The 10,534-nt window shown below is 45.2% G+C and overlaps 2 non-coding genes across 2 annotated transcripts; both read right to left on the bottom strand.

Annotated features, from left to right (window-relative positions):
* Positions 1 to 829: 829 nt before the first annotated feature.
* Positions 830 to 1,020, bottom strand: LOC130345052 (U2 spliceosomal RNA). The gene has a single exon (XR_008883832.1). It is a non-coding gene; the product is annotated as a U2 spliceosomal RNA (small nuclear RNA).
* A 2,083-nt stretch (positions 1,021 to 3,103) lies between these two features.
* LOC130345053 (U2 spliceosomal RNA) lies at positions 3,104 to 3,294 on the bottom strand. The gene has a single exon (XR_008883833.1). It is a non-coding gene; the product is annotated as a U2 spliceosomal RNA (small nuclear RNA).
* Positions 3,295 to 10,534: the final 7,240 nt, after the last annotated feature.

Consider the following 10,534-nt stretch of genomic DNA (forward strand, 5'->3'; position numbering starts at 1 on the left):
TAAAAAGCGACTGTTCAGCGACAGACAAGTCGCATCGGCTGAAAGTAGGCCAGAATGTCAGTCCATGTTGGAGCAGGTTTAGATACAGTCTAAAGTATAGATCTCAAAGTCTGTGCACAGAATTTAGCAAGGGCCTCGCACCTTCTGATGCATCAGGTAGGTGCACAATAGCATAGCCTAACCCTCTGTACTTTGGTCTATATTGATGCGGGACATAGACAGCCAGCTGATGACCAATCCATTAGTGCAATGGATGGCTGGAAGCATTTGTCTTTGCCTTTGCAATACCACAGAAGCAATGCATGGTCAATGTACAGCAATGACACACCTGTGTGAACAGCCAGGAGACCCCCCCCCCCCCCCCCCATGTTATGTTACATAGTTACATAGTTAGTACGGTCGAAAAAAGACATATGTCCATCAAGTTCAACCAGGGAATTAAGGGGTAGGGGTGTGGCGCGATATTGGGGAAGGGATGAGATTTTATATTTCTTCATAAGCATTAATCTTATTTTATCAATTAGGAACATTCAGCACCCACCCGCTATCAAGGCAGCTGCCTATCATGTCATGCCCTACCTGCACAGGTGTGCTGGCTACTCAAATGATCCAATTAAGGAGGCCATTTAGTCAGCAGCAGCAGAAGTCCTGTGCCTGGACGCTCCAACAGCGGCCAGACACAAGCAGAAGCAGAAGCAGCAGAAGCAGCAGCAGCACCACCTTTTGTTTTTTGGCTGCAGCAGCAGCAAGGCCCACAGGGCTGGCTAGCTGGCTAGCCAGCAAGCAGGTAGCAATGAAAGTAGGAATCTTTCTTTTTAACCCTGTAAGGGGGTGGTGCACTGTACCCGAAGATACTGCCATATCGGGTCAATGCATAGGGCGACGGAAGCAAGCTTCGAAATCGGCCCCCGTTCTCAAAAATCCATTTAATATATGGTCCCCAGATAGGGGACGTATCAGATATTAAACTGATAAGAACAGATACTACACTTGATCTTAGCCAAAAGGCCGAGAAGCGATAACCGTGAAAGGGGCGGGCCCAACAAGGTGCCCTTCATGGGCACTATCACTGCTTGCTGTCAGGGAGGCTGCCAGACAATTTTCCATGCACACTCTGGGCTGGGGGGCAGTCAACCACCAGTACACACAGCAGAACCTAAACCCATACCATTATTGCTAAGCAGCAAGACAGGGGCCCATTGCACTCCCACGGGGCCTTTTTAAATGCAATCCATAACCCGGATTTGCCAGGAACCCTTCTTACTCCTCCTACTTGCATGTGACACTGGGCTTAGGATCTGCATAGGAAACACACACACAAGCACACACCTACCTTTGTTGCCTGCAGATGCCTCCTTGGCTGTCCCCAAACGGTATCAAACCAACACCCACGGGAAGCTGTAAGCATAGAGGACATGCCTGCACCCCATTGGACTTACCTGTGTGGGTTAAACCCGGGTTATTTGACAACCTATGGCGGTGATGGTTCTGCTCAGGCAGAGCAGTGCTGATGCTCCTCATAAAGCTGTCGCTGCTGTGAAGGTTCTAGGTGACATCACAAATCCCTATGGTTACATACACAACAAAGCTGGGTTGTTGTTGTTTACACTCTGCAAGGCCTGTGGAAGTGAGTGACATCATAGCACTGTAGTTCTGAGGGTTCTAGATGGATGCAACAATCTCCTGTTGCTTCTATGAAGGCCATAATAGACGACATCACCAAACAGCTCCATAGTCACATACACAGCAAAGGAGAGATGTTGTTTACACCTAGTGATGTCAGTGGTATTGAGTGACATCACAGCACAGTGCTAAGGCTCCTGGGCCTGGACACAGCAGCGGCTGCAATATCTCAACGGAGAATACGTTTATATATATGTGTGTGTGTGCGCGTATATATATATATATATATATATATATATTTCTCCGCCGAAATCACTTTTAAACCCATTTCCACCTTTTTTTCCCTTCTCTTCCTCTTACTTTTTTTTCACGTTTTTTTACGTTTTTCTCCTTTTCGCCTCTTTTCTGGGCGTATTATTCTTCTTTTTCTTCTTTTTTTTCGTCTAATGCATACCCCATCAGTGCAGCAATGCTTATTCAATACCGCCAGCAGATGGAGACACTGGGGGATAATTTTCTAAGGATTTATACTGATTTTTCCTGTCTGAATTTGTCGCACAGAAAGTTGCAGGCCAAATATGTGTGACATTTCTGCGACTTTAGCTTCTAGAGCATTTTTACAACATTATACATAGGTGCTGAATACATAAAAAGCGACTGTTCAGCGACAGACAAGTCGCATCGGCTGAAAGTAGGCCAGAATGTCAGTCCATGTTGGAGCAGGTTTAGATACAGTCTAAAGTATAGATCTCAAAGTCTGTGCACAGAATTTAGCAAGGGCCTCGCACCTTCTGATGCATCAGGTAGGTGCACAATAGCATAGCCTAACCCTCTGTACTTTGGTCTATATTGATGCGGGACATAGACAGCCAGCTGATGACCAATCCATTAGTGCAATGGATGGCTGGAAGCATTTGTCTTTGCCTTTGCAATACCACAGAAGCAATGCATGGTCAATGTACAGCAATGACACACCTGTGTGAACAGCCAGGAGACCCCCCCCCCCCCCCCCCCATGTTATGTTACATAGTTACATAGTTAGTACGGTCGAAAAAAGACATATGTCCATCAAGTTCAACCAGGGAATTAAGGGGTAGGGGTGTGGCGCGATATTGGGGAAGGGATGAGATTTTATATTTCTTCATAAGCATTAATCTTATTTTGTCAATTAGGAACATTCAGCACCCACCCGCTATCAAGGCAGCTGCCTATCATGTCATGCCCTACCTGCACAGGTGTGCTGGCTACTCAAATGATCCAATTAAGGAGGCCATTTAGTCAGCAGCAGCAGAAGTCCTGTGCCTGGACGCTCCAACAGCGGCCAGACACAAGCAGAAGCAGCAGAAGCAGCAGAAGCAGCAGCAGCACCACCTTTTGTTTTTTGGCTGCAGCAGCAGCAAGGCCCACAGGGCTGGCTAGCTGGCTAGCCAGCAAGCAGGTAGCAATGAAAGTAGGAATCTTTCTTTTTAACCCTGTAAGGGGGTGGTGCACTGTACCCGAAGATACTGCCATATCGGGTCAATGCATAGGGCGACGGAAGCAAGCTTCGAAATCGGCCCCCGTTCTCAAAAATCCATTTAATATATGGTCCCCAGATAGGGGACGTATCAGATATTAAACTGATAAGAACAGATACTACACTTGATCTTAGCCAAAAGGCCGAGAAGCGATAACCGTGAAAGGGGCGGGCCCAACAAGGTGCCCTTCATGGGCACTATCACTGCTTGCTGTCAGGGAGGCTGCCAGACAATTTTCCATGCACACTCTGGGCTGGGGGGCAGTCAACCACCAGTACACACAGCAGAACCTAAACCCATACCATTATTGCTAAGCAGCAAGACAGGGGCCCATTGCACTCCCACGGGGCCTTTTTAAATGCAATCCATAACCCGGATTTGCCAGGAACCCTTCTTACTCCTCCTACTTGCATGTGACACTGGGCTTAGGATCTGCATAGGAAACACACACACAAGCACACACCTACCTTTGTTGCCTGCAGATGCCTCCTTGGCTGTCCCCAAACGGTATCAAACCAACACCCACGGGAAGCTGTAAGCATAGAGGACATGCCTGCACCCCATTGGACTTACCTGTGTGGGTTAAACCCGGGTTATTTGACAACCTATGGCGGTGATGGTTCTGCTCAGGCAGAGCAGTGCTGATGCTCCTCATAAAGCTGTCGCTGCTGTGAAGGTTCTAGGTGACATCACAAATCCCTATGGTTACATACACAACAAAGCTGGGTTGTTGTTGTTTACACTCTGCAAGGCCTGTGGAAGTGAGTGACATCATAGCACTGTAGTTCTGAGGGTTCTAGATGGATGCAACAATCTCCTGTTGCTTCTATGAAGGCCATAATAGACGACATCACCAAACAGCTCCATAGTCACATACACAGCAAAGGAGAGATGTTGTTTACACCTAGTGATGTCAGTGGTATTGAGTGACATCACAGCACAGTGCTAAGGCTCCTGGGCCTGGACACAGCAGCGGCTGCAATATCTCAACGGAGAATACGTTTATATATATGTGTGTGTGTGCGCGTATATATATATATATATATATATATATATATATATATATATATATATATATTTCTCCGCCGAAATCACTTTTAAACCCATTTCCACCTTTTTTTCCCTTCTCTTCCTCTTACTTTTTTTTCACGTTTTTCTCCTTTTCGCCTCTTTTCTGGGCGTATTATTCTTCTTTTTCTTCTTTTTTTTCGTCTAATGCATACCCCATCAGTGCAGCAATGCTTATTCAATACCGCCAGCAGATGGAGACACTGGGGGATAATTTTCTAAGGATTTATACTGATTTTTCCTGTCTGAATTTGTCGCACAGAAAGTTGCAGGCCAAATATGTGTGACATTTCTGCGACTTTAGCTTCTAGAGCATTTTTACAACATTATACATAGGTGCTGAATACATAAAAAGCGACTGTTCAGCGACAGACAAGTCGCATCGGCTGAAAGTAGGCCAGAATGTCAGTCCATGTTGGAGCAGGTTTAGATACAGTCTAAAGTATAGATCTCAAAGTCTGTGCACAGAATTTAGCAAGGGCCTCGCACCTTCTGATGCATCAGGTAGGTGCACAATAGCATAGCCTAACCCTCTGTACTTTGGTCTATATTGATGCGGGACATAGACAGCCAGCTGATGACCAATCCATTAGTGCAATGGATGGCTGGAAGCATTTGTCTTTGCCTTTGCAATACCACAGAAGCAATGCATGGTCAATGTACAGCAATGACACACCTGTGTGAACAGCCAGGAGACCCCCCCCCCCATGTTATGTTACATAGTTACATAGTTAGTACGGTCGAAAAAAGACATATGTCCATCAAGTTCAACCAGGGAATTAAGGGGTAGGGGTGTGGCGCGATATTGGGGAAGGGATGAGATTTTATATTTCTTCATAAGCATTAATCTTATTTTGTCAATTAGGAACATTCAGCACCCACCCGCTATCAAGGCAGCTGCCTATCATGTCATGCCCTACCTGCACAGGTGTGCTGGCTACTCAAATGATCCAATTAAGGAGGCCATTTAGTCAGCAGCAGCAGAAGTCCTGTACCTGGACGCTCCAACAGCGGCCAGACACAAGCAGAAGCAGAAGCAGCAGCAGCACCACCTTTTGTTTTTTGGCTGCAGCAGCAGCAAGGCCCACAGGGCCTTGTAGATACCTGTGGTTACAGTGAAGTCTACGTTAAGTCCATGGGGGCGTAATGTGCCCAACTCATGGATCCAACGTAGTTCGCACCTTTTGAGTATGCTAACTCGGTCGCCGCCTTTTTTAGATATGGGAACATGATCTAGCAAGGTAAATCTGAGGTCATTTTCATGATGTCCAAATTCCGTAAAGTGTTTAGCTACGGGTAGGTCCAGGCGCTTCTTACGGATTGAGTACCTGTGTTGGTTGAACCTCGTTCGGAACTCCAATGTGGTTTCGCCTACATATAGCAGTTGGCAAGGGCATGTGAGAACATACACCACAAATTCAGATACACAGGTCAGGTACCATCTTATCCTGTATTGTCTGTTCGTGGTAGGATGTTTAAAATGTGGGCCCTTGTCCATGCGGGTGCAGTTAATGCAGTTCCGACATGGGTAGCTGCCTTTATTTTGTACAGTGAGGTATCTTTGTTGGCCCCCTAAACTTGTAGAGACATCTGTTTTCACAAGTTTGTCTCTCAAGTTCGGGGGGCGCCGGTAAGCCATAATGGGGTTGTTTTGGAATTCCTCTACCTGTGGAAAACTGTCTCGGAGAATATGCCAGTGTCGTTTGATAATTCTGGCAATTGTTGTGGATCTGTCACAATATGTTGACACAAAATTAATGCGTTTGTTGGATTGGGCTACTTTTGTCTGGTGCAATAGTGACTGTCGTCTGAGAGTAAGTGTCTCCTGTTTACTCCTCTCAACCAATGATTTGGGATATCCCCTCTGTATGAAATTCTTGGCCATTTTGTCGAGTGCAGGTTCTGTGGCACGGCCATTCAACTACACGAATTTTTGACATTCCTCAACAACATAAATGACCACATAAAATTCACTCTTACTCATTCTACAGAATCAGTCCAGTTCTTAGACACATTAGTCATCTCACAAAATGGTAAACTACATACTGACCTTTACACCAAGCCCACTGATAGCAACTCCATGCTACGCTACAACAGTCACCATCCTCGCCCCATGGTTAGATCCCTACCCAAAAGCCAGATGCTCAGAGCACGACGGATAGTTAGCCTTGACGAAAGGGTAGAACCTGCACTCGACAAAATGGCCAAGAATTTCATACAGAGGGGATATCCCAAATCATTGGTTGAGAGGAGTAAACAGGAGACACTTACTCTCAGACGACAGTCACTATTGCACCAGACAAAAGTAGCCCAATCCAACAAACGCATTAGTTTTGTGTCAACATATTGTGACAGATCCACAACAATTGCCAGAATTATCAAACGACACTGGCATATTCTCCGAGACAGTTTTCCACAGGTAGAGGAATTCCAAAACAACCCCATTATGGCTTACCGGCGCCCCCCGAACTTGAGAGACAAACTTGTGAAAACAGATGTCTCTACAAGTTTAGGGGGCCAACAAAGATACCTCACTGTACAAAATAAAGGCAGCTACCCATGTCGGAACTGCATTAACTGCACCCGCATGGACAAGGGCCCACATTTTAAACATCCTACCACGAACAGACAATACAGGATAAGATGGTACCTGACCTGTGTATCTGAATTTGTGGTGTATGTTCTCACATGCCCTTGCCAACTGCTATATGTAGGCGAAACCACATTGGAGTTCCGAACGAGGTTCAACCAACACAGGTACTCAATCCGTAAGAAGCGCCTGGACCTACCCGTAGCTAAACACTTTACGGAATTTGGACATCATGAAAATGACCTCAGATTTACCTTGCTAGATCATGTTCCCATATCTAAAAAAGGCGGCGACCGAGTTAGCATACTCAGATGGGTGAGTGTTTGACCTCGTGGCATGTTACCCTGATTACCTTTTAATGTCCACACACCTGTACACTAATTGTCACTTACACATGATGCGATATATGTCAGATTGTATATACTGTACAGCACTAATTACACTGTCTTGTCAAAAGTATGCATTTTCTTCATGTATCATTATGTTCTTTTTCTTAACAATTGTCACAGTATCCACTGTAATATATGTTTTTTCTTTATTGAACACAATCACCTTTTGATATTGTACCCCATATAAATATGGGAGGAGTGTGTCACTTGCTTATGCTTGAAAAAGACCGTGGTGACGGTCGAAACGTTGTATCTTACCTTGAGGTAATAAACCTATTTTGATCACTACTGGAGTGCTGCGGGACACTTTATTCTACTATACTACACTGCTGCTGCCAGTGACCCGGGCTGCGATTGGGCCCGCTTGCACCCGCTACACCTTTGCATTCCTGGTGTGCTGCTCCTCCTTGCTATCTGGATATATCGAAGGGGTCTTGGAGCCTGCACCCCATATCCATCTGGACTCCTCTCCAAAGGACAAGGATGGAACACTCAACTTCTTCACATGCCTCTCCAGAGCCCCACCGGACAACGCATACAAAGGGGACAAGGATTTCCGCACCAAGTTTGAACATATAGCTAACAAATACGCTGCCGACGTGATTATTTTGAACATTGAATTTCTTCAAAGAGACATTGCTGCTACAAGTGACAAAGTAAAGACACTGGAATCTACCTTGGAAACAATACTGTCTAGCGATGATTACACTAAATTATGTTCCAAACAATCTTCCTTCTTGGCAAAACTCAAAACAGAACAAGAAAACATCAAACGTCACAAATGGTACCGTGATGTGCAAGACTACCAAAATGGCCGCATATACAATTGGGGCGACTTGTCCACCAACACCAGGAGGACAAGACGTTTGAAGGACCAACCGGGGACCTCACGCCAGAACGCTTGTCCTACTGAACCAGCATCCAGTTCACCTACTGCCCCCCAGGATTTTTTAGGGGCACGCCAGACTCATACCAGCGACCCACCAGAAGGGGAGGTCATAAATGGAAACGATCCCTCAAGAACCAGAAGCCGGGGCGTGAGGACGACACAGTTGAAGACCAAACCACCAAAAAAATAGTGGTAAATATATCTTCTACCCCTTTATCTGATTCACAATGTTTATTACTTGCTAGGGGCTTGAACTTTTGTCCTATTAACCATACTAATTGGTTTCAGCTTGAATTGGACTTTATTCAGTTTTTCAGAAAATTGAAACTTAAAATGTGGTTTATGAACAATTCTAGTTCGTCTAATGTTGACACCAATATTAATAATGTACAATTTCGTGCCTGTAACTATGACATTAGTGTGCCCAGTAATTTTTCTCCACAGGTACACGTACCTGCCATCGATACATTTTGTACTCTTGTTAAAAATGATACTGACAAACTGCGCACCTCTGGAAGTGTTAGTGCAGCTCACAACATTTCACAGAAACAATTGAGAGCAATCAATGATTTGGTCCATGATCACAGCCTGATCATAAAACCCGCTGACAAAGGGGGATCGGTTGTGATCATGGACCGCTCAAAATACATTGCTGAGGCTATGAGACAATTGGGGGATGCCTCTACATATACATTACTGAACAAAGACCCTAAATTTGACATACAAAGAAAGATTAATATAGTTTTGGTAGATGCCCTGACTATGGAGATCATTGACCGCCCTCTCTTTAATTTTTTGACTGTCCTGTGTCCTTCAACACCCATGATATATTTCCTGCCCAAGGTACATAAAGATTTGGTGAACCCTCCCGGGAGACCAATTGTCTCCGGGAGAGACTCACTCACGAGCCATATATCCGTATTTTTGGACCAAATACTGCGTCCTTATGTACACAGGGCCAAATCTTACATCCAAGACACCTCGGACTTCCTCAAAAAAATCGAACAAGTCACACTTCCAAAGAACAGTATATTGGCATCCCTAGATGTCACCAGTCTATACACCTCAATCCCACACGAGCTAGGCATTCAGACCATTCGCAGAACGATCTCTTCAGATTTTTCTCCTGTGCAAACTTCATTCATTATCCAACTTCTTGAACTAGTCCTACAATGCAATTACTTTCTATTCAATGACAAATTTTACCTACAAACAGCTGGGACTGCTATGGGGACCAACGTGGCGCCCAGCTACGCCAATTTGGTCATGACAGAGATCGAGGAGGGGTCTGTCTATGTGTCCCACCATGCCAGTCACGTACTGGCATGGTGGCGATACATAGATGATATCTTCCTCGTCTGGACAGGCACGGCCATTCAACTACACGAATTTTTGACATTCCTCAACAACATAAATGACCACATAAAATTCACTCTTACTCATTCTACAGAATCAGTCCAGTTCTTAGACACATTAGTCATCTCACAAAATGGTAAACTACATACTGACCTTTACACCAAGCCCACTGATAGCAACTCCATGCTACGCTACAACAGTCACCATCCTCGCCCCATGGTTAGATCCCTACCCAAAAGCCAGATGCTCAGAGCACGACGGATAGTTAGCCTTGACGAAAGGGTAGAACCTGCACTCGACAAAATGGCCAAGAATTTCATACAGAGGGGATATCCCAAATCATTGGTTGAGAGGAGTAAACAGGAGACACTTACTCTCAGACGACAGTCACTATTGCACCAGACAAAAGTAGCCCAATCCAACAAACGCATTAGTTTTGTGTCAACATATTGTGACAGATCCACAACAATTGCCAGAATTATCAAACGACACTGGCATATTCTCCGAGACAGTTTTCCACAGGTAGAGGAATTCCAAAACAACCCCATTATGGCTTACCGGCGCCCCCCGAACTTGAGAGACAAACTTGTGAAAACAGATGTCTCTACAAGTTTAGGGGGCCAACAAAGATACCTCACTGTACAAAATAAAGGCAGCTACCCATGTCGGAACTGCATTAACTGCACCCGCATGGACAAGGGCCCACATTTTAAACATCCTACCACGAACAGACAATACAGGATAAGATGGTACCTGACCTGTGTATCTGAATTTGTGGTGTATGTTCTCACATGCCCTTGCCAACTGCTATATGTAGGCGAAACCACATTGGAGTTCCGAACGAGGTTCAACCAACACAGGTACTCAATCCGTAAGAAGCGCCTGGACCTACCCGTAGCTAAACACTTTACGGAATTTGGACATCATGAAAATGACCTCAGATTTACCTTGCTAGATCATGTTCCCATATCTAAAAAAGGCGGCGACCGAGTTAGCATACTCAGATGGGTGAGTGTTTGACCTCGTGGCATGTTACCCTGATTACCTTTTAATATCCACACACCTGTACACTAATTGTCACTTACACATGATGCGATATATG

Source organism: Hyla sarda, unplaced genomic scaffold, assembly GCF_029499605.1.
Source record: "Hyla sarda isolate aHylSar1 unplaced genomic scaffold, aHylSar1.hap1 scaffold_740, whole genome shotgun sequence".
Classification (NCBI taxonomy): Eukaryota; Metazoa; Chordata; class Amphibia; order Anura; family Hylidae; genus Hyla; species Hyla sarda.